Raw genomic sequence first — 25,558 nt, 5'->3', positions numbered from 1 at the left:
TTGGGGTGTGTGTGGTGAACCTGTCACACCAATGCCCTGCATAGCTCAACTCACTTGAGTTCCCGTCCCACGGGAGGAAGTGTTGGTTTCTATTCAATATGGGAAGCCTCCCATATTGCTGTCATGGCGGCATGTGCCAGTTTGTCTATACTTTTGCAAAGGAGCTCCACTGGAAGTTGCTCTACATTGTAGGATGGGAGCCAGCAAGCTGTGTCGTAAAAGTAAAGGCGAACCAGTGCATGCCACTGAACATGTGATGAGGTCCTGAGACAACTCAGACATTCAAAATGGCCCAAATGATCTCAAGCAAAATAATGGTTTGCATTTTGAGAGGTGCATTTACAGTGATACCTTGACTTAAGAGTTTAATTCATTCCATGACTGACCTCTTAACTCAAAATGCTCTTATCTCAAAGCAAATTTCCCATTGAAATGTTATTAATCTATTCTGGTCCCCTATCGCCCCCCCCCCCCATTTTTATGTTATGTGTTTTAAAATAAGAAAATGAACTTTATAAATAACAAATAATGTACAAATGCTTATTCACATGGAACAATATTTTAAAAATCAACTTTAAAATGGTAGAAGCACAAAGTTGTGGCAAGGAAGCACAAAGTGAAGAGGTGAAAGCATCATTTTCTTCATACTGCACTCATTCCAGCCCCCTCCCTCGCTTGTTCTCTCTCCTTCCCTCTCTTCATAAAGCTAAACATACCAAGAATGAAAATCACACAAAATCAACTAACCTAAAGTTTGGGTGATGTGTGGTTTCCGGGCTGCATGGCCATGTTGTAGCAGCATTTTCTCCTTCAGGATCCTCTGAAGATGTCAGCTACAGATGCAGGCAAAATGTCAGGAGAAAATGCCACTACAACATGGCCATAAAGCCCCAGTGATTCCGGCCATGCATGCCTTCAACAATACATTAACCCAAAGTTCCTTATGGTGGACAAGAGCAAAGTGGACAGCAACCTCCCAAAGCAGATAAGAGCTTGAGGCATGGAGGCATGAGGCATAGAAGCTGCTCCCTTGAAGTCCTTAAGCAATATACTCTCGTGCTAGCGCTCCCTTTGGCACTAGCTCTTAATTCAAAATGCTGTTCTTATGGCAAAGCAAAACCCAGGCCAAGCAAAAGCTTTTAACTCAAAATACTTTTAAGTTGGGATGCTCTTTAGTAAAGGTTCCACTGTACTTTATATAGGCACTATATAGGCACTATATGGGCTTTCAAAAAACCAAGATGCTGCATTGCTGTCCGTGGTCTGCATCTTTCTTGCATTCTCAAGCTAAAAAACTATGTTGGGTCTAGAATCTGCCCCTCTAGGATCAAAAAAAGCCCCTTCTAGGCAGAGGAGGCTAATGATTGCCTCCTTGGTTTTGGCCAGCAAGTGTGGAATACAGCACTGTTTCTCAGGATGTGTTTTTGCTATACTTGCCTGTGTTGCTCTATTGCAAACAGCACTATATTTAGCTTTGGCATTTCCATGCTGTATAACTCTTATACAGTATAAACTTTCCTTATTTTGTAAAATCCCTCTCCCATCACACTCCATCTCTCATACATAGGGACACACCATATATATATATATATATACATACATAGGGACACACCATATATATATATATATATACATACATAGGGACACACCATATATATATATATACATACATAGGGACACACCATATATATATATATATACATACATAGGGACACACCATATATATATATATATATATATATATATATATATATATATATATATATATATATATATATGGTGTGTCCCTATGTATGAGAGATGGAGTGTGATGGGAGAGGGATTTTACATTTTTATCTTTTCTTTCTGGGATCAATCTGGGAAGGGTCTAGCTTTGTGTCAACCTGAGGGAAAATATAATAATCATGGCTCCTGTATAATTCTCAGCTTTTGGTGATATACTGATATTGGGCAATGATGCTGTTATGTATCATAGAACAATTAGATGGCCATTATGATGGCCAATATGATGGCCTGTCAGCCTTTCCTTTTGTTGAAGGCAGCTTTTAGATATACTTTTCCATACTGGTTTGGTGGTGGCAAGAAGCTGGCCTTCAAGTGTATTGCCACTTGCTTTTGGAGTCGTGAACTAAGACATAATATTTGGTCAATTTTAAGGCATAAAGTAAGACCAATTCTCAGGATTCATTTATTATGTGGCTTGTGGTTCATTTCTGCAGCAGTTCGTAGTGCTGATTATATTTTATATTCATGCTGTATAATCTAACTTGTCTGTTTTACCTGGCAAGATAGTTTCTTCAAAATCTGCTAGGGGTAATGACATTGATAATGTCATTTTGATTACTTGTAACTTGGTGCAAGACAGATGAGAGTGGGGGTTCCTTGGAATCTTAGTTTCCTGAGTCATTTTGAGTTGGTTGATGAAAACTTTGTGATGTCATTTTCCAAGTACTTGAGGCAACATTGGAGTGATATTTTAGCTTTGCATTATCAACACGAACATCATATCAAGATGACCTCATTTGACAGAGAGCCTAGGACAGCTTTGGCCAACCTGGTGTAGCATTCTGTTGATGACATAACATGTGTTGATGTGGCATGTAACTTCTGCGCATGTGTATGAGTTTGGGGATGGGGGGTAGGGGATGTTCTCTAGCCCTTTCGCATCCATCCAAAATTTCCCCACTGGCTTGAGATCCTCAAAGTTGTGAGTTCTCTACCCCATGCCTCCTTCTTCACTGTGTCTTAAACGCTTAATAACTGCTAAGTTCTCTTTTGGAATGATACTTTTTTCCCTTTGCCCTTTGTGTGTGTGTTTGGGGGACATACCATGAATTACCACAAAGGGTGACACCAACTCTGGTGAAATCACTGGTTGGGGTCAGGAGAAGGGTAGAAGGACATTCTGCTGTTGTTCTCAGTCATTGTCCAGAACTGGTAGAGTGTAAATTGCCCTGAAATCGAATATCACCACAGGCAGTTGACAACTCTTTCAAATAAATAAATAAATAATGAAAGAGTAAAGTCAGTGTAAGTCCTAATTTTTTTTTCATCCCATTACAACTCCAGAATCCTTGCAACAAAATGTGTGCATGGGGTCTGTAAGCTAGAAGTATATGTAGACCGCTTCATTTGTTGCTTTGGGTGAATCATAGCACAAAGAATTACAAATGTTCTGTTTTTTCTTTTGTAGCTTCAAAAATGGAATCCCCCCCCAACGTGCTATGTTTCCCATGGAGCAGATGGGGTGCAAAAAAATATTGAGATATATTTCCATCCCCGCTTGATGTCCTTTCAGACTTTTATTAAGGACATAAAATAGGTAGTTCTCAGATGGGCTCTTTATCACTATTTTTCCCCTTGGAAAATAATGTTTTGTTTTTCTTACAACACTTAGAAAAACGATTTTCTTGTTTTTTTATTACTGCTCCCAGAGCCCCCCCCAACCAGCAATGCTACCAACTGGGGAAATTGTAGACTAATAAAATAATTTTTTCAAGTTCTATTTTCTTGTTCGACTGGTGCATTTCTTTAAGATTTTATCTCATGCCCAGGCTGAGGTGGTTGTTAACATGGACTGTGAGCTGAAGAGTTGCTTGCAGTATTTAGACTGCCTGAGTGGCTTTCAAGTGACATCATTTACAAAACATTTGCCAAGCTGGGAAGTGAATATTTTATTTTTGGCAGACAAACAAGGTAAGGAGACAAAGGGCGAAAGTTAGCTTTTAAAGAATTTTTCTAACCAGGAACAGAGTTGCTTTTTTTTTTTGCTGTGGAAGTTCGGCACAGTTTCCTTTCCCTTTACAAATCAAAGCCATGGAAAGGATCTGCTCAATATAAACATAGATTTTCTAAGAAAACAAATAAACACACATTCTACTACTTTTATTTAGCCAGTCTTGGTTCCACATTTGGGCCATTTTTAGGACAAGTGTACCAGGGGAAAAGGAAAACTAAACAACTGCGGACATCATTGCCTAGAATGGTTACTTGTTTTGAAACTTGGTGGCCTGTGGTCTGTTGCCAGGAAAAGTTTGCTACTCAGCAACAACTTGCTTCCGTAGTACAGTGTGATCCCATGGATGATAACTTCCTGGTCTTCTCATGGATATGTGAAACTGTGGATAATTAGTGAACCCTATCCTTTTCAGTGGATTGAGTGACAGTAGTACTGAGAAGAGGACGCAGCTTGTACAGGACGCCCTATGTGAAAAAAGTAAACTGTAGGTAAGTGGAACTGCATATATCAGTTTTTTTTAGATATGAAGGTTGTACTGTATACTGCAAACAGCTATTGTACTCTTAGCAGCTAATTATGAGCCATGGAGGAAAGGGGGTGGGGGTAGGAAAAAAAAGAAACAACATTGCCTGAGAACTGAGGTCTATTGGAGGGGGCTCTCTGTGTCCTACCGGTGGGGAGATATTTTGTGGGAGGACATGGGACCTCATCTTCTCTGCAATGGCACTCCAATTGCAGAACTCGCTCCCATTGGAAGTCCCATTGGCACCACCTTTGTCATCATTGCAGTGCTTGGTCAAAATCTGGCTTTTTATTTAAGCCTTCAGGCATAATTTATTTTGTTCAGACTGCTCATGGGTTAAGATTGCACTGTTCTAATTTGTTTTAATCAGTCTTATGTTGTCTGGTTTTTAGTCCATTTTTAGGCTTTAAAATTATTGTTATCATTTATTTTTTTAAATTGGTGTGATTGTACACTGCTCCCAGAGCATCAGATATAAGATGGGATATAAATATTTCAGTGGAAGAATCATTAACAACCTTAGATATGCAGATGATGCCACTCTGATGGCTGAAAGCAAGGAGGAGCTGAGGAGCTTTATAACCAAGGTGAAAGAAGAAAATGCAAAAGTTGGGTTGCAGTTAAACATAAAAAAACCCCCAAGATTATGGCAACCAGAGACTGATAATTGGCAAACAGAGGGAGAAAATGTGGCGGAAGTGACAGACTTTGTATTTCTAGGTGCGAAGATTACTGCAGATACAGATTTGTTATTGCTGTTTATTTGTACACTCGCTTCCGACTCTTCGTGACCTCATGGACCAGCCCATGCTAGAGTTTCCTGTCAGCGGTCGCCATCCCTAGCTCCTGCAGACTGCAACCAGGAAATCAGGAGTCATTTACTTTTTGGGAGGAGAGTAATGACTTTGGTCTTTTTAGCTGTTCACACTATAAATGAATTGATTTCTTCCCTCCCCCGTGTTTTCCTCACTTTCTGGGTTTTACATACATAGAAATTGGAAATATAATGACATGGACCATCCTAACTTTTATATTCAATTATACATCTTAAATTTCAGGATCTTGTTGAGTTCCTTCATAGCTGCCCTTCCAAAGCCAACTCTTCTGATTTCATGACAGCAGCTTCCATTCTGAGTGAAGGTTTTGAAAATCTAGAACTATTTCAATGTTTTCATTTGTCTTCTTTAAAGTTCTGTAAATCATCTGTGGTCATTATTTCTGTTTTCTTAATGTTCAGCTTAATGTTTCTTCCTTAACATTTTCTAGTAGTCTTTGCTATTGACATTTTCTAGTAGTTTTGCAATTTTCCAATCATATTTTGGTGCCATCTGCATATCTTAAATTGCTGATCTTCTTTCCTTCTATTGTCATGTCTCATGTCCTCTGAGTCTAATCATATTTTAGATAGCTAGAAAAGTAGCTAAATAGATAGATGGATGGGTGGATCAATTCTCCTGGCAACAATTGTGGACCTTTTTTTTTTTTTTGCAGATATCTCCATGAGATTTTTATGATGGATCCTTATTATGTCCTAAACATATTTTGAAATGTTTAAAATTAATGTTTTAATAAGATGGCTAATATATATATATATAGATAGATAGATAGAGAGAGAGAGAGAGAGAGAGAGAGAGAGAGAGAGAGAAAGAGAGAGAGTTTTAGTTGTACCCTGTTTTATGCTATACCATCATGCTACTTTGGGTCTGATCCTGGAAAAAAGGAGGGCAATTAATTAAGATGAGGTTCTGTTTGCTCTTTAATTTTTAGCAAAACACCGCCACATATTTTATCAGGTTTCCCCAACCAGGAGCCTTCTACATCTGTAGTCAACAACTTTTATCATCTCCAGCCTGTATGGAAGTAGTAATCTAACACATCTGGAGAGCACAAGGATTGGGAAGGCCATTTACCTCATTTCCAAAGAAGTGTTTCATTTGGCAGAAGGACAATGTGGATATGAGAGAAAGAGAGAGAGATTGAGAGAGATTATTGTGGGAAAATTCAAAACAAACAAAATATTTTAATAGTTTGGTGTGCCATAGTGTTTATAAATATAGAACTCCCACTTTTTTTGGATGTGCCAGTGATTATGTAGGCAGACATGGTGAATGACATAACATGGTATTTATAGTTTCTGTGGCGTCTCTGCAGTCTTTGGTATCATAACATTGCCTCAAAAGCCGCATGTCTTTTATACAAATGCCATAAACTGCCTATCTGACACTTCCAGTCTAAATATGGTTTTCGAAAAGGAAAATAAATGGACACAGAATAAACATTTTTCTGTCTATTTCATAAGATCTTCAAAAATATTTTTAGAGCACATGTGAATAGAGCTTGAGTAATAGCAGTAAGCAGTTCTGCTCATGGCTCAGTGTGCAATTTCCCTTTCTGATTTTCGTCAGTTCCTACCATCAGAGTGAGAAATCAGGGGAGTAGCAGCAAATGGCTTGGGGAGCATTATTCTTTCCAGCCACAGAGATGACTCCCTTAAAATCTCTCTTATCTGCTACAAGCAATAGAAAAATAGTCCAATTGGTTCACTACACTTGGAAGCCAAACACTAAATCCAGCAACCCCTATTCTGTGTGAAGTCAGTCTGCATAAACAGTACAACAACACATTGAATATGAACTGGAAAATTTTCATTATATCAGAAAATATTGCAATTTTTTAGATGTAATATGCAAAACTTAGTGTGTTTCTTGTTTTCTCTTTAAAACACATAGCTATGCTATATTGTTAACAACCATTAAACATTTTACAAGGATATGAATGGTGCCTTCCATCTTTAGGTTAGGTAAAGATTTTCCCCTGACATTAAGACTAGTCATGTCTAGCTCTGGGGGTCGGTGCTCATCTCCATTTCTAACCTGAAGAGCAGGCATTGTCCGTAGACACCTCCAAGGTCATGTGACTACATGGAAGGCTGTTACCTTCCAGCCAGAATGGTACCTATTGATCTACTCACATTGCATGTTTTTGAACTGCTAGGTTGGCAGAAAATGGGGCTAACAGCGACAGCTCACTCCACTCCCCGGACTTGAACTGCTGATCTTTCAGTCAGCAAGTTCAGCAGCTCAGTGGCCTAACCCGCTGCGCCACCAGGGGCTCCCTTCCTGGTAAATCAGTTTCATGTGTTAGTGCTGCAAACCATAAAGAAGCTTTCAATGATGCTGAACCCAATTTCCCATATAATCTTTGCACTCTGGATTGCTATTTTCAGAGTTTAGACAAAAAAACAAACAATCGTCTCAATGTTGTTGGCTGTCATGAATAGCTTCTTCTTCACTACACAACACTTTATTTCTTAATTAGTCGCTCTCCATCAGAGTGCTCCAAGTGACTTATAATTTAAAATATCATTCACAATATAAAAACATTCAACATAAAAACATTCAACAGTGACTATTTGGCAAATTAGATCAGATTTACTTAAATGCACAACCAAACAGCCAAGTCTTGAGCGCTTTTACAAAAGGCGCAACTCCGACATTTCTCTAACATATGGAGGCAATAGCTGGAAAACTGCACTGGGTTAGGAAAATTGATTTTCATCTTTTTCACTGTACCACAGGACCACGTTAATTGGCCGGGACAGTCAATTTCTGAATGGTTGACAAACCTCTTATTCTATGTCCTTTGCCCATCATAGGGTCAGAAATTCTTCTAGCTAGGGATAAGATAGCCCTGGTTAGCATAGTCATAAATTGTGGCATATTCAGCTTTGAGTGATTCTTGACCTTTAATGGACCTGGCCCCAATAATGGAGAAAGTGTAGTTACAACTGCTCCCTCCATATATGGCAACAAACCCTGGTGCAGAACACATGAGGGGACTAAATAAATCTGACAAGTCTGTTAGTGTTGTAATGGGTTCTGGATGAACAAAATTGTCCATGTTTGCTTATGGAGAGACATTTTCATGCTTAGCAGCCTTGGAGTAGAATAAGGATGGGTACAAGGAGTACTTTTCAGGCCCAGTATTTTTCTGTGCTGTATATTTTCTCTAAGACTGTCAAAATGTCAGTCCCATCACGTTAACTGACTCAGAAAAAACCTTGTCGGAACAAGCAGCCTGACATGGCATGTGAGTTTAAACATTGTTTTGCTACTTCAGCTGAAGGAGAGGGAACAAGAACATGGTCTGCAAATATAGCAGACTAATCCATAAAGATGAACTTCTCTGTTGACCACTCTATCTGATATATGGTAACCAAAACCAAGTGTTTGTGACTGTGAGTAAGCTGGTAAAAATTTATCTGTAGTACGATTTTATTGTTTATGCCATCTATTGTAAACTCAGTGAATTTCAATGAAAATAACAATGATAAAATTTGAATTCCTGTGTAAAGATTTTTAGCAGGTCCATCTTATGTCCAAAGCTGCTGCCGAATGGGCTAGAAAGGTATGCTGAACCACTCAGGAGTCATTCCTGCAGTTGCTAAGTGAAGCAGTCTGACCATGAGAGCAAAAGGAGTACTTCCACTTTCAGGCTGTTCCAGAAACCGGATATCCTGGCCCATTTCTGCCCTGCCGGCAGTATTATTGTTGTTACTCTTATTATTATAATGTTTATTTATACCCCATTTATCTCTGCTAAAGGAGACTCAAAATGGCCGTACCAAACAGCCACCTTGCTCTCTCTCCCACTCCACCTATCCTTCCAGGACGCCTCCAAATAGTAATTTATTGTGGGCAAAAACAAGTTGAAGTAACCCATTTTTGGCCGTGTTGCGGTCCCCACAGGCACCCAAAAGAACTGGGCTTTCTCAGGTGGGTGTCCCCTTCCGGGATTGGGAAGGGGGTCACCCTCCTCGCTTCTCTGGGCTTTTGGAAGCCCAATGAAGTGGAATGGGTGTGGGAACTGGCCCCCAGGTTGTCCCTGGACTACCCAGTAGTCAGCCCCCCAGGCCCAATACCCCATTAGACCAGGGAAAGCCCAGGTCTAATGGAGTATCTAATTAATTTGGGATAAAGCAAGGTTTTTCTGCTTTGTTCCAAATTAATTCGCTTTTACCTGAGATGTTGTTTCGACGCCTCAGGTAAAAGTCTGACAAGGCCTGCATTTTGGGCCCTGTCTGAAAGGGCCCCCACTTTTCTTGCACTGGGAATGCTGTAGGTGTGCCACCTACAAGCCTAAGTCAAGGGCAGAGACAGGAGAGTAAGAGAAGAGCCCCTTCCCTTCATGCATACATGAGAACTTCTTTCCTGCTTGGCCAAATTGGGACAGAGATGCTTACCGAGACAACACATGGCCACTCACTGGAAGAACCCACCTGTCACACAGATCTACTACATGCAAATAGCTGGGGAAATACACCCAAAATACACCAGGTACAATCCAGGTCTTGGTGGTCCTGATGGCAGTCACAAATAATGTTTTTAATTGAAAGATCTGTTAACAAGATGTGCTCTAAGTAGGTGTTTAGATGCAGAAAAGCTGTCAAGGAACATGTAAACAAGAGGGCTAAATCAGGGCAGGCAAACATAGGTTCTTCCAATCTTGCTAGATTCCAGTTTGCATATGTTTCATCAATCCTTCCCCATAATGAGAGGAGTTGAAGCCCAACAGCTCCTGAAGGGGTCATTCTTGTTCTAATTTGTTATGGGATGCCATCCTGCATTTGCATGAACCTTTGGCTAGTATCTTTTAGGACTGCTTTCAATTGGCTGTTGTGCACCATATTGAAGGCTGGCATCTAATATATGTTTACTACCTCATCACTTTCTGCAGAATCAATACAAATAAAGTTCAACAGCAGAGAGAGCCAAAGGTAGGATCTGCAAGCATAAATCAATAAGGTGTTTAGGAAACAAATGGCATGAGTTATAATTCTCTGAAATACTTTATTTCTGCTTCCCAGAGACCCTCCCCACGATGCCAAAAATCAATCCAGAAATCGCCTTACTTCACCCCAGTGTAGTTCAGTGTGCTCTAGAGAGAAACTTCATCAAAGCTGTAAAAATCATGAGAACAAATTGTCCCAATCGAATGTAGTCTTCTAATGCAAGTATCTTAATGTGTATGGTGAAATATTGTAGGCACAATTACACCTTATACCTATATATGTATTTTTCTGGTCATTGGCAAGGTTGATGCCCTCCTAATGTCCAAAGTATCCTTTACATCCATTGTATCACTGCAATAACTGTTTCCAATGGCTGTTACATTGGAGGAGCATAGCTAGAACCAAACTTTGCAGGACCCAAGCATGTTTTCATGAAAGATGCTGATGGCCAGGGATAGAAATATGACTGAACACTTCTCTGATCCCCCTCCCCTGCCCACCACCACCATCACCACTCTCAGAACAGCTGCTATCAGAGTGACAGGTACTGGGGATAATGTCAGGGAAGCCACACAAGGAATTTCTAGTCTTCTAGCATTGTAAAATAGTTGACATTAAAAGGTTTTAACAGTGCCACAAAAGGTGCTTGTGACCTATGCAAAAGCTCAATTAAATTTCCTGGAGGCTTTGAGGATAGATAATTGGGGTAAGGGAGGCAGGAAAAAGATAAGATTGAAGACATGCTATCTTTGGGAATATACTTCGCCCACTCCTGCTATTTGGTTTTCTTTGGCATCAAGTCAATTCTGATTAATTGAGACCTTTTCATAGTGTTTTATTAGCAAGATTTATTGTCAAGAGAGGGCTTGCCACTGCCTTCCCCTTTGGCTGAGAAAGTGTGGGGCTTGCCCAGCGCCACATGGATTTCTGTGGTGCTGGTCTTCTCTGGTCTTCTGGGATTTTAGATCAAGACTCAAACCACTACACCAATATGACTCACTAACCCAACTATAGAAATGTATTTAAGTAAATTCCATTTGGGTCCCTTTGCATTTCATGGGAAAGTTCAGTGTGGGCTTACATTTCTCATAAAGAAATCATTTTACAGTGCAAGCCCAAGAATGCCTCCACATACTTTTGCTCCAGGGAGCTCATGGGAATAGCTTTCCAAAAGGTGAGCATTGGAATATGTGCCTTAGAATCACTTTGCTTTAGCTGGATCATGCCCATATTTTTTGCTGTAAGAAAATTATAGACTAAAGTGTTCCCAAGTCACTTCTGCTTGTTCTCTCAAGGTTATGTTTCCAAACAGCACAAGCCACTAAGAACAAATTCAGGATATATTTCAAAACTATATTTTGATCTACTTCCTTCCATAGATTTTATTTGGCATACAAGAATAACAGCAACAAGCTACTGTACTGATGATAGATTTGAAAAGTCATTTCAATGTCAGTCTTCTAAAAATCAAGTACTTTTTCTGGAAACAGTTTAATAGCTTGTAAGATGGACTAGGCAATCTTACTAGTAATGTTCACCTCTTTATTTCCTCTTGTTTCTATCTTTGGATAGCAGCCTGAAAGTCATATGTTCATACAGCTGGATGAGATCATGTAGTGGCCATTTAGTCTACCATCTTTCAGCTTATTATGATTCAGGAGACCAAGGAGGATCTGAAAAAACAGTGGAGCCAGAAGAGAACATACTAGCTGCTTTGAGTAGCCCACCCACCTTGAGAAGCCCCCAGAGGAAATTGTTGGACAGATAACAGTTCCAGAGAGTGACCTGCTGCTCTCTTGCTGCAGGATTTGTCTGAGTGCAAAAGTAAGACTGTTGCGTGTCCAGCATCTGCTACTAGGCTTGTGCATTTGTATAGAATCACTATCTGTTTCATTTGTAAGACCACCATTTTCATTTTCGAGAGCCTTCCGAAAAGGGATGCCTTTCCAAATGGGGTTTTTTGTTCTGCATCTGAAAATATGAATTTTTTTTGGTCCATTGGTGTCAATGGATAGGTTTCCCCAAGCTCCCCTTCCCCTCAGTTTTAGGCCTAGAGGGGTGAAAATCACCACACATAGATGGCACATCTACCACTCTTAGCCCACCAAGTTTTATAATATTTGGGTCATCCCCCGATTTTTAGGGATTTTTTTATTTCTGTAAATAAAATCTCCTTAAAAACATTCCCTCTTTCCCCCTGCTGGCGCCACCCTCTAAATTCTCCAGAAGTAACAGCAGGAGGGAGGCATGGCAGGGCATCATTCCTTTCCTGCCAAATGTCAAAGATGCTCGACACACCACACACACATACACAGTCCAGTGCTCAGCCCCACTACTTCACTTCTTCTTTAACTAGAGGCAATTGGGGGGGGGGGATTCCTCTCTTCTTCATTTTTGGCAATGGCATGGTTTGTCCTGGAGCTGCTGCCTTTGATTCTTGCTTGCGTGCTGCTGCCGCCGCCTTTCTCTCCTTCTCCTCCTCCATTTTTCATGCAAGGAAGGTGCCTCCAGCCCCCTCTTTTTCCACCTTCATGCCTCTTACCCTCTTCTCCTCCTCGACTCCAGGAGCTGCTGCCTTGGGTCGTTGCTGCTGTTGCTGCCTGGCTTTGGCTTACTCTAGAGTAAGAAGTACAAGGGAGGAAGAGGAAGGGGGCTGGAGGCACCTTCCATGCATAAGAGACGGAGACAGTAGCAGTAGCAGCAGTAAGCGATGACCCAAGTTGGTGCCACAGCAACCCCAAGAGCAGCCCCAGACTGTGGTGGAGGCAGGGCCGGTCCAACGTTGACGCGGATGAAGCCACGGCTTCGGGCGCACGTGGAAGGTCTAATTGAGGCCCTGTTGAGGCCTAATTCTGTGCGTGCACCAACGTGCACGCACAGCACCATCGCCCCAAAGCGCCCTCCCTCTTCTCCCTCCCTCCTTCCTCTTTTACCTGCTCTCCCCTTCTGCCTTGCAGCCAGGCTTTGAGGCTGCGGAGGGGACAGGGCTGGGGCCTAAGGGCACGGAGGGCACGCCCCTCCCAGGAGACCACGCCCCCTGCTTCCGAAGGAGTGCCTTGGAAGTGCCCGTTTTGCCTGCATCTATGGCAGGCACTCTCAGTGGTTGTGAGGTCTGTTGGAAACAAAGCAAGTGGGGTTTATATATCTGTGGAATGTTCAGGGTGGGGGAAAGAACTCTTGTCTGAGGCACATGTGAATGTTGCAAATGGCCACCGTTATTAGCATTAAATAGCCTTGCAGATTCAAAGCCTGGCTGCTTTTTGCCTGGGGTAATCCTTTGTTGGGATGTGTTAACTTGCCCTGATTGAGGATCCCCTGGCGCCCTCCCTCTTCACCCTCCCTCCTTCCCTCCCTCCCTCCTTCTCCCTGCTCTCCTTTTCCCTCCCATCCTTCACTCTTTCCTTCCTTCCTTCCTTCCTTCCTTCCTTCCTTCCTTCCTTCCTTCCTTCCTTCCTTCCTTCCTTCCTTCCTTCTTTCCTCCTTCCTTCCTTCCTTCCTTCCTTCCTTCCTTCTTTCCTTCTTTCTTTCCTCCTTCCTTCCTTCCTTCCTTCCTCATCTCCTTTCTACTGCATGGACATTCATAGGCAGTTTTCCCAGTCTCTCTGGTGAGTTTATAGGTATGCTCCAGAAGCATTCTCTTCTGACGTTTCGCCTGCATCTATGGCAGGCACTCTCAGTGGTTGTGAGGTCTGTTGGAAACAAAGCAAGTGGGGTTTATATATCTGTGGAATGTTCAGGGTGGGGGAAAGAACTCTTGTCTGAGGCACATGTGAATGTTGCAAATGGCCACCGTTATTAGCATTAAATAGCCTTGCAGATTCAAAGCCTGGCTGCTTTTTGCCTGGGGTAATCCTTTGTTGGGATGTGTTAGCTTGCCCTGATTGAGGATCCCCTGGCGCCCTCCCTCTTCATCCCCCCCCCTCCCTCCCTCCCTCCTTCTTCTCCCTCCTCTCCTTTTCCCTCCCATCCTTTACTCTTTCCTTCCTTCCTTCCTTCCTTCCTTCCTTCCTTCCTTCCTTCCTTCCTTCCTTCCTTCTTTCTTTCCTCCTTCCTTCCTCCCTCCCTCCTTCCTTCCTTCCTTCCTTCCTTCCTTCCTTCCTTCCTTCCTTCCTTCCTTCCTTCCTTCCTTCCTCATCTCCTTTCTACTGCATGGACATTCATTGGCAGTTTTCCCAGTCTCTCTGGTGAGTTTATAGGTATGTTCCAGAAGCATTCTCTTCTGACGTTTTGCCTGCATGTATGGCAGGCACTCTCAGTGGTTGTGAGGTCTGTTGGAAACAAAGCAGGTGGGGTTTATATATCTGTGGAATGTTCAGGGTGGGGAAAAGAACTCTTGTCTGAGGCACATATGAATGTTGCAAATGGCCACCGTTATTAGCATTAAATAGCCTTGCAGCTTCAAAACCTGGCTGCTTTTTGCCTGGGGTAATCCTTTGTTGGGAGGTGTTAGCTTGCCCTGATTGAGGATCCCCCTCTTCTTCCTCCCTCCCTCTCTCCCTCCTTCTTCTCTCAGTGGTTGTGAGGTCTCTTGGAAACTAGGCAAACAGGATTTATATATCTGTGGAATGTTCAGGGTTGGAAAAAGAACTGTTGTCTGAGGTACCTTGATTAGCATTACATAGTCTTGCAGCTTCAAAGCCTGGCTGCTTTCTGCCTGTGGTAATCTTTTGTTGGGTGGTGTTAGCTGGCCCTGATTGTTTCCATTGTTTTCTGAGTGGTGTTCTTTATTTACTGTCCTGATTTTAGAGTTTTTAAAATACTGACGTTTCGCCCACATCTACTAAGTTTGTCCCCACTTCAAGTAAATCACCCCAGCTTTGCCATCAGAGTTGTCAGAGGTTGAAAAGAATGTCTGCTCATCATTCTCATGCTCAGCAGAGGATAAGCACCATAGTTATCATGCTGAGTATATTCTCTAAAATGCCAAACCCTAGTTACTGTAGCCCTATTGAAGCTTCTATCAGAGTTCTTATGGCCAAAATTACCATATTACATCAATCTCAGCCACACCTTTTTTGCCTAAATGACTATTCCAAAAGTGAGGTGCACATTACATTTGTGTAATACAGTAAAGACAAGTGGGTTGCTGTGAGCTTTTTGGGCTGTATGGCCATGTTCCAGAAGCATTCTCTCCTGACATTTCGTCTGCATCTATGGCAGGCATCCTTAGAGGTTGGAAACTAATTAAGTGGGGTTTATATATCTGCAGAATGTCCAGGATGGGAGAAAGATACTCTTGTCTGTTGGAGGCAGGTATAAATGTTTCAGTTGCTTGGCTGCTTCCTGCCTGGGGGAATCCTTTGTTGGGATGATTTATTAATATTAATATTATTAGGCCTTGCTCCAGGGAGGGTTCTTCTGCCGTGGCTCCCTTCCTATCTATCTACCTTGCCACATATTTTCCACATTGTGTGTATGTGTATGTATATATAAGATACACACACACACAGACACACATACAAACACATATGCAGGGACCATATGTGCCGTGTGTGTGTTCTATTCACCTCTACCTTCTACCTTTTATTTTTCAGTGATTGGTTTGTCGGGGGGGGGGGGGGGGGGCGGGGCGCCAAAATTACTGCTTGCTTACACTTGAAAATTTCCTAGGGCCGGCCCTGGGTGGAGGCTCCTTCTTTGGAGGCTTTTAAGCAGAGGCTGGATGGCCATCTGTCGGGGGTGCTTTGAGTGCGATTTCCTGCTTCTTGGCAGGGGGTTGGACTGGATGGCCCATGAGGTCTCTTCCAACTCTATGATTCTATGATTCTATGAGAGGAGAAGAGCCACACACTCTCCAAGACATTTTAAGGAGGCTTCCCACTTCCAGATAAGGAAGAGTGATTACCTCCTTGAAGAGCAGAGTAAATGAGGGTTTACTTTTTGCTTGCTGGGAGGGTTAATAAAAAAGACTAAACAGTGTTCACAAAAAGCAGGGAAGGAAACGGTATCCACTCCTGCTTTCTTTTGTTTCGAGCTAATTTTCATTCTGGAGGAGGGTGTTTCCATTTCGTGCCCCCACCCAAAACAAAAGGAACAAAAGAACCAATGAAACAGGAGAAATGAGTACCACTCACACCTCTATCTGCTACCGTGCTCCCTTGTACCAACAAAGCAGTGGCATTGGAGAGCAGCAATTCTCAACAGTTCTGAGTAAACTTCATTGGGCATCTATTCTATTATATGATAGCCTTGCCTCTTATACCTTGCTACCGCCATATACTATCCAAGAACAATACTTTCACAACTCTTACCATACATATCCAATACCCTATGGGATTTTGTGCCAAGGTTCAAGACCCAAGCCTCTGAAATTCAAGCTAGAATCTACATTTAATGATATCCCTTCTAAATTCAGTAGAGATAAATTTGTCTCAAAAATTATATCCTGAAGTGATACTCCTTTCTATAAAGTCTACTCATATTAGGTCATTCTTCAATTCCCTCAAGTCCCAGAAAAGAAAACTGGAGAGAAGAGTATTCTTCATTACATCAAGCCATAATTATTTTGATAGAACACTTTTACATGTAAAAAAAGCAACAAGAGGGACTGCTAAATGCCAAATAACAGAAAGTTATGAAGTCATCTAGTCCAGTTTTGCAAATAAGCACATTGCAAAATATCTTTTCTCTAGATGAAATGCAGATTGGCTTGTTTTTCTTAACCTTGTTCTAATCTTCCAACACCTGCACATGTCAAAATATCTGTGTCTTCCCAGGGGCAATGATGGCTCAGAGTGGAAGAACTTGTCTCTGTATACAAATTATCTGGTCTTTTTCATTCTGGAGAAATTAGCTGAGACTCTAAAGGAGAGCATACATTTCTTAGCAACCGATGTGAGCTGTCCTTCAGTAAATGCTTGTTTTCATTCTAGAAAAATGTGATCCTATATTGTCATTTGAAACACTGCAGTTTCCACATTCATTCTAATGCCAATGTCACATCTGAAAGTCTCTAAGTTCCCTTTTTGATCATTACTAGCTAAACGATATTTGTTTAGATTCCTATAAAGAAAGAGGAAAAATAGGGGATTAAAAGACAATGTCCAGCTCTACCAAAGAGCTATAATTCCTTCCAGAATTATGTATAGGATAATAGAGTTGTGTCATTACATTACATTACATTACATTCCCAGCTATTTCTCTCAAGAGCCACTGGGGTAGTTGGTCTAGGATTCCAATAGATTGGGTCTTAAATTGTTCTTGGACATAGAAACCCATATGGTGACCTTAAGCACATCTCAGTCCTAGGAAGACAAAGGCAAAGTTCCTTTATATACATCTTGGCAAGAAATCTTTATTACAGGGTTGCTATAAATTGGAGTTATAGCAACAGTACAACAGGAAATTCCTTCCAGGTCCTAATCAGCTGACTGGACATTTAAAATGAAAGTACAGCCCTCCACATTTGCAAATTTCACTTTTGTGGATTTGATGATTTAGGGATTTGATGTATATATTTTCTTTAGGAATCTCTAGGTCCTGTGGTGTGATTCTCTAAAAGCGTTTCTCAACCTGGAGATTGGGACCCTTGGGGAGGTTGCAAGGGAGGTGTCAGAGAGGTCACCAAAGACCATCAGAAAACACCTATTTTTCAATTCCATCGTTGGTGGAGTTCAGAATGCTCTTTGATTTTAGGTGAACTATAAATCCCAGAAACTACAACTCGCAAATGACAATATCACCCACTCCCCAAACCTCAACAGTATTCAAATTTGGGCGTATCGGGTATTTGTGCCAAATTTGATCCAGTGAATGAAAATACATCCTGCATATCAGATATTTAAATTATGATTCATAACAGCAGCAAAATTACAGTTATGAAGTAGCAATGAAAATAATGTTATAGTTGGGGTCACCACAACATGAGGAACTGTATTAAGGGGTCATGGCATTAGGAAGGTTGAGAACCACCACCTTCTAGCAGAGAGCCTAGAGATTCCTATAGAGATTTTCTCTCACATTTTAAAAAAAGCATCTTTTATTATTGATTTTTCCACTTTTGATGGGGTCCTGCACTTCTAACCTCAATAAAAGCATCTGCAGTAGATAGTGGTAGAGCTTCTCTTTGAAGACGTCCAGAGGAAACCCCGCCACCTCTCTCGGCAATTGGCCCCATTTTTGAGCTGCTCTCACTGCCCAGAAGTTCCTTCTGATGTTCAATCAAAATCTATCATCCTGTAATTTAAAATCATTAGACTTGGTTCTATGTTCTGAGGCAACAGAAAACAAACCTCCATGCTCCTCTTTGTTGCAGTATTATTAAAAAATAATGAATGGTATCATTTTTAGATTTCAACATGACCTTTAAAGATCACCAGCTTTTAATTTTCTGCTGTGCATTTGGTTTTGTTGTTGTAGTTTCAAATTTAATTTATTTTATCTCTTAAGTTTTTTTTTGTAGTGGGGCTTGTCATATCGTTGACACTTAGGTTTTCATGTTTTTAGGGCCTTAAACTGTATCAAAAAAAGTTTGGGTTTACCCAAAGTATCACTGGAGCCCTTGATAAAAGTACAGATATCAATCAGGGTCAGTACAACACAAGACAGTCGCAAATCTTTGGGTTTCAAAATCCGTGGGAAAATCCAAAACATGTCTGGTCCCCAGCATTTCAGACAAGGCAGTGGTTCTCAGCCTGTGGGTCACCAGATGTTTTGACCTTCAACTCCCAGAAATCCTTACAGCTGGTAAACTGGCTTGGATTTCTAAGAGTTTTAGGACAAAACATCTGGGGACCCACATGTTGGTAACCACTGAGATAAGAGATATTCAACTGGTAATGGCAAGGTTATAGTTATACCTTTTTTGGGGGGCGGGGGGCGGATAGGAACTCATTTTAAGTAACTGGTGATTTGTATTAAGTTATATTCAAGTTCTCATTCAAACACTGAAGATGAAATAGCATTCTGAGAGTAAAGAGGACAATGTGTGAATATAAAGAAAGCTGTATGCATTTGGAAAAGAAAAACTACTGTTTACAATAATTTCAGAGTCCTATTAACACTTTCTTTGCAGTGCTACAGAATGGTTCTATGTTGAACTCCTTCCCACTAGTGTTCTATGTTGGAGTTCTATGTTGAACTCCTTCCCACTTTTCCAAATCCAGGCCAATATTTCATAAGGTCTAGCATAATAAAAATAACAATAAAATTTTATTTTATGTACACAGGTGACGGCATGAAGCAGTAACTTGCTTGTTTGGTTATTACCACAATAAACAGTAGTAATTCATTGATTCAGTAGCTCATTCATTCATTCCTGCCACTCCTTGCTCATTCATTCATTCATTCATTCCTGTTACTTTATCACCTTTCCTAAATGTTGCCAAGCAACTGCTGCAGATTATTTGTGCTTACACTACTAGCACTTTGTTGTTCACCTTACTACCTTATGTACACATAGTTTCTTCAAAAAGGGATATATGGTTTTAAGATCATGCATTCTTTATTTATAGGACAAGAAATCCTTTGCTTTCCTCCTTGTAACTGTCATAGATATTTCACCAACCTGTTGAAACACAGTATTTGCTGACAGATATTCAGACACATATCAGATGATACATCAGCTCATTTTGGATAAAACTCAGTAGGGAGATGAAAATTGCTCCGTATGAAACTTAAATTAGCTGCGAAGCAATTACCTTAAGTGACTGAAAAAAAATGGTTCTATGAAATCCTGTTTAAATGAGATTTTTAGGTGGCTGACTAATTACAAGGTATCCGGATTAGTGATGAGAGAATGAAGCATGGTGAAATGTACGTGCTTGCTCAAGCCATCAAACTTTCTGACCCAAGCAATCTTTGTAAATCCAGATATATTGAACAATCATTTCCATCATCCTCAGCCAACATATACCCTGGGATTTGTTGTTTGGTGAGGCACTAGAACGCTTTGGCTGAGAAATTTAAACACCTTGAACTGCAAATTCCAGGGTTCCACGGCCACTAGAGTGGATTCATATGGTACATCTATGCCCTACTTGTCCAACCTACAGCCCATCGGCCGCATGTGGCACAGAATGCCTGTGAATGCAGCTCAACACAAAATTGTAAACTTACTTGAAACATAAAGTTTTCTTTGTAACTCGATTGTACAGTACTTGAGCACAAACATTGTAGACAACAACAGAATGGAATGGAATAATCAAAGTACATTACGTCTAAAAATGTTGGAGTGTTATCCATGATTCACATTATTATTGCAAACAGTTCAGCCAGAAGGTTTTAAAAGACCTTCAAAAAGGAGCAGTGCATAATAGTATTATGCAGGGATTTTTTTTTTAACTTATCTGTGGTGACGGGTATCACAAAAATTGTACTTGGACCCCCCCTTCTTCTTCTTCTTTTTTTTTTTGCTCATTAGTTATCTTAGTGTTAGCATACTTTATGTCTGGCCCAGAGAAGCCAAAAGGTTGGATCTATACTATACAATTATGTAGGCTGACAGTACTTTAACCGCCATGACTCAATGCCATGGCATCATAGGAGTTATAGTTTCATAATGTGTTTAGCCTTGTCTGCCAAAGAGTGCTGTGACTCATTGAACCACAAAAGCCAGGATTTGTTTGTTTGTTTGTTTGTTCATTTATATACTGCTAGGGGGACTCAAAGCAGTTTAACAATATAGTAAAATGGCAAAGATTCAATGCCTCACAACCATATACAAGAAAACATTAAAAGTCTAAAATTGATACATATAGCCACAAATAAGCCAATTAATGTTACTATATAAATCATCAGACATACCATAAAAATGGTAAAACAGTCAACATTAAGGCATTTAAAACATTGCATCGATCCCGTGGTTTCCTATAGCTGCTTACATATTTCAATCATCTATCAAATGCCTGCTTGTACAGCCAGGTTTTAAGCTGTTTTCTGAATATCAGGAGGAAGGGGGGTGATCTAGTCTCACTAAGGAGGGAGTTTCACAGCTGAGGGGCCACCACCAAGAAGACCCTGTCTCTTGTCCCCATCAATTGCACTTGCAAAGGCGGCGGGACCGAGAGCAGGACTTCCCCAGCTGATCTTAATGTTCTCACTGGCTCATAAAGGGAGATGCGTTCAGACAGGTAAGCTGGGCTGGAACCGTTTAGGGCTTTACAGGGTAAAGCCAGCACTTTGAATTGTTCTCGGTAGCAGACTGGCAACCAGTGAAGCAACAGGGAAAAGCAAACCAAAAGCCACAGGGACAGCCTAGAACTGTTGACCTATGGCTTTGGGCAGATGAACAATAGGAAAAAAAATCTTCTAAGCATCTGAAGTATTCTTATTTTCAAGAACTGCAGACTTCTAAAAGCAACATTTCTACTGGGCATTTAGAGAACAAGGCATCTGCTATGACATGATGCAGCATAAAACTAGGCCCTAAAAACTTCCATCTTTGATGCCCAATAACGACGACAATTTCCCTGAAGCCAAAGTAAAGTGTGTTCTTCACATCCTGTTCTCTGGGGGACGGTTTGTTATGATTCCAAGTGTAATGGAAAGCTACAGTAGAGCTTAGTGTGTAGAACCATTGACTTATGTCAGTGGTGTGTGTGTGTGTGTTAATCAATAAGGTGTAATGTTCCCTCTTTCATTGATGGGGTTAAAAGACATCAAGGGATTACAATCAACCCTTTGATTATCATTGGTACACAGAAATGGAATGGAAACTTGTGTTTTGCTTATAGTCTATAGATTCTAGGGCAACTCTAACCAGAGGATGTTCTCTTCTAGAAAATGTACATTGACAGTGTTTGGAGCCTGAGGGACATTTCTCCAGTCTTTATAGTAGATGGAAGCAATGCAGCCAGGCAGAAATAAAAGCACCATCAAGTAAAACAAACACAAATGTTAATTATTAATGTATTATAAACTGAAAAAAATCCTTGTTGAACCACATCCCTCTTTTTGTGGGTCAGAAAGCAACACACAATACACTAAATGTTACTGTTCTTACTTTAGTGGATACCCTGAAATTCTCATTTGAATCAGAAAATAACACACAAAACACATATAGAATCCTCTTGCCCACATCCTACACAAAGTTGACCCCAATCCCTCTTACCCGTGTTCCCACCACCTTGACTTCCATCCCTAGTCACTGAATAAGATGCGAGCAAGAGGACTGGATTATATGTGGTATTGCGTGTGATATGTGTACTGTGTGTATTTGCAACTTCTTCTGACCTCACAACCTCTGAGGATGCCTGCCATAGATAGCTTCTGGAACATGGCCATATAGCCCGGAAAACTCACAGCAACCCACTTATTTATTATGTTTGTAAATGTTAATAAAATAAAGAGTAAAAAAATACAAGTTTTTTTAACAAAAAGATTAGTGCATGAGGGTTAAGTAGGCTTACATGCACAGTAGTTTTGCACTTCAAAGGTATATATGTTTAAAAGAGTTGGAAAAAGAGACATTAATTATTCCTTTATTTAGATTGGCAATTTTGTACTGAGGAAAAAAATTGTTTATTACCTGTAGTACTCATTGCACTAATACTACTTCAGAATTCAACAGAGAGTTAAATGTTTGGATTCATTTGGGGGACAAACTCTTATTTATTTATGTATTTATTTACAGTATTTATATTCCGCCCTTCTCACCCCGAAGGGGACTCAGGGCAGATCACATTACACATATAAGGCAAACATTCAATGCCTTGACATAGAACAAAGACAAAGACAAACGCAGGCTCCGAGCTGGCCTCGAACTCATGACCTCTTGGTCAGAGTGATTGGTCTCAGCTGGCTGCAGCTGGCTGTTCACCAGCTTGCACCACAGCCCAGGCAGTGAAGCAGTGAAGTGGGATTGAATGTGGGATTCAAGAGAAGATTGAACGGGGCCACCCTTCCACCACATTCCCTCCTTTCTTTCATTCTCTCTCTTTTCCTTCTCACCCAGTGACTCCTGGAAGAAAAGGGATTTGCTGGAGGTCTACATGTAAATCGCAGAAGGTTTGAGAAATTAGACTTAGGGTCACATGAAATTAGAGTTAGAAGCCCAAGTTACTCACCTCTGCTTTAATTAGTTACTGGTTTAGAGACTTTCTATGCAAGCTAGGCTGTGCCATGGAGCTGGGGTTTTTTTTTCCGAGTCAGGAGTGACTTGAGAAACTGCAATTTGCTTCTGGTGTGAAAGAACTGGCCGCCTTCAAGCACGTTGCCCAGGGGACAATTGGATGTTTTATCATCTTTCATGTCCTTGCATGGGAATCTGGAGCTGACAGAGAGGAGCTCACCCTGCTCCCTGGATTCAAACCACCAATCTTTTGGTTAGCAGTCCTGCTGGCATTGTTTAATCCCTTGCGCCACCAGGGCTGGAGCTGGGTGATCTGAATGGACTCAGGTAGCACAATGAGGAGGGAGGGTAGGAATTCAGCAAGTGTTTCTGAAGTGCAGGCACTGAGCAGAGCGGGTGGTATGTCGGGTCCTTCCAGACAGGCCTTATATCCCAGGATCTGATGCCAGGTTTTCTGTTTATCCCAGGTTATCTGGCAGTGCGGACTCATATAATCCAGTTTAAAGCTGAAAACCTATGATCAGATCCTGGGCCTGTCTGGAAGGGCCCGTAGTCTTTGTTTCAGGCAGCAAAATATCTGGGACTGGCATTATTGTCTCACAACCTTAATTATTTAGTATATGTATTCAGTCTGAATTTTATAGGAGAATTTGGATGCAGCCAAGCATTCACTGTATCTGAGTAGTTAGATGGTTAAATGAAATAGGGTAGAATGAAATAACTATGCTCATACATAAGACATTTCAAAACATGTGAGCCAGGATATAGTCCTACATTTTTCAAAACACTTGGGTTATATAATATAAACCTTACAAAGCAATCTCCACTGCTACAAAATGAACAATAAGACAAAATAGCAAGAGGGGAATGTTAGTCACAAAACAGTTATTTTAAAAAGCAACAACAACTTGGTACTTTATATTTTCTTAAAACCTTGGATCACCTATACAATATTGTAAGTTCAATGACTTATAGCTCTGCATCAGTGTTTCGCTTGATAGTTTACAGTGCTGTTTTGCTTGGCCGTTTGTTTTCTATACAAAACAGCTGCATCTCCTTCTTCCTGCAATTCCATGACTATTTTACTATATCATTAGAAGCAGAATTGCTGTATACATTTTGTAGTTCTCAAATGCATTCTGCACTTCACATCTCTAAATGGAGAGATCTATCATTTTTGGGAGACTCCAAAGAAACAGGCTTCAAAAGTTATAGCTATTCCTGTAGCTAAAGCTTTATAGAGAGGTTGCTATTAAAAGGGCAACATTTGATATACAATTGTCATGCTCTGATAATGGCAGTTGTTCTTGCTGCCTTATGTTTTCCTATCCACAAAAAACAAAAGGGAGCCTCAATCCATGTGGAATTAACTTTAGTGAAGAAACTGGCAAAATGCAAAATGAAAAAAGACCTCATCTCCCCCCAAAAAACCCTTATAAGGAAGAGAAGTCAGAAAAATAAACGGCTGCCTTTTCTCTTGGGATATCATCCCTCAGAAGGTGCTTTCAATCTGAAATCTGTAGAGTAAGATCAACAAAGTTCAAGCTAGGAATCTTCTGTTCAAATAATTTCCCCATGTCTGGCAGGCACTATGTGGAGGATGCATATGGACCTTAATCTATTGGGTTCTTTTGACCACCTTTATCTCCTTCAGACAAAGTCAGTATATGTAATGAACTGAAATCCTGACAAATTCATAAAACAACTGAAATCAGTTAAATTTAAAACACTACAGGAGCATTAAGGGAAGAGGCAAACACTGGATGACATCCCGCCCTGGGAGACATGTGCACATCATGCAGCTACAATTCTCCAGCTACATGTCTTGATGCTACTTTCCCAAACCCATTTTGTAAGCATCCCCAACATGGTCATATCTGTGTTATCAGGCAGTGAGAAGATCAATAGAAACACATCCATATTTGGATCTCGTGTGACAGGCATCCATGCAGATCTTGGAGGCCCCTGGGCTGATGACTTTCTTGCAATGTGTCACTGTCCAGCTATAGGAAAAGAACTGTATGTATGTGTTGTCGAAGGCTTTCATGGCCGGAATCACTGGGTTTCTGTGAGTTTTCCGGGCTGTATGGCCATGTTCCAGAAGCATTCTTTCCTGATGTTTCACCCACATCTATGGTGTGCATCCTCAGAGGTGGTGAGTATCTCTGATGTATGTATCTCTGGAGATCCCCTTACTCTTTAACAATATGAAAATAGCTGCATGCTTACAAGGCCGGTTACAGGGATGGATTTCAATCATTGCATATTCTGAACAGAATCCAGATCTGTTCCAAAAAAAGTGAGTTGTGATAACATAAATACAATTTGATTTAGTTCACTAACATGATGCTAACCATTTTCTCCATTTATGACCACAGATTACATTTTAGCTTGTATTGAGAGTAGCACAACCACATGTCTTGGCTTATTTAAACCTGAAGACTTTGGGGGTGTCAAGAGAGTAAACTCTTTCAGAGGCAGACAATAGGAAGGAGC

General features: G+C 40.9%; 1 protein-coding gene across 1 annotated transcript in view; it reads left to right on the top strand.

Moving 5' to 3' along the window:
- The first annotated feature begins 3,811 nt into the window (after window positions 1-3,811).
- dusp10 (dual specificity phosphatase 10) overlaps window positions 3,812-25,558 on the top strand; it is a 122,346-nt gene continuing 100,599 nt past the window's right edge. The window contains exon 1 of the mRNA XM_062972379.1: window positions 3,812-4,227. The gene's annotated coding sequence lies outside the window, so the exon portion shown is untranslated. The remainder of the gene's footprint in view (window positions 4,228-25,558) is intronic.

This window comes from Anolis carolinensis, chromosome 1, assembly GCF_035594765.1.
Source record: "Anolis carolinensis isolate JA03-04 chromosome 1, rAnoCar3.1.pri, whole genome shotgun sequence".
NCBI classification, from domain to species: Eukaryota; Metazoa; Chordata; class Lepidosauria; order Squamata; family Dactyloidae; genus Anolis; species Anolis carolinensis.
Note: the sequence above shows the minus strand (reverse complement) of the source record. Positions and strands in the feature narration are given on the sequence as shown.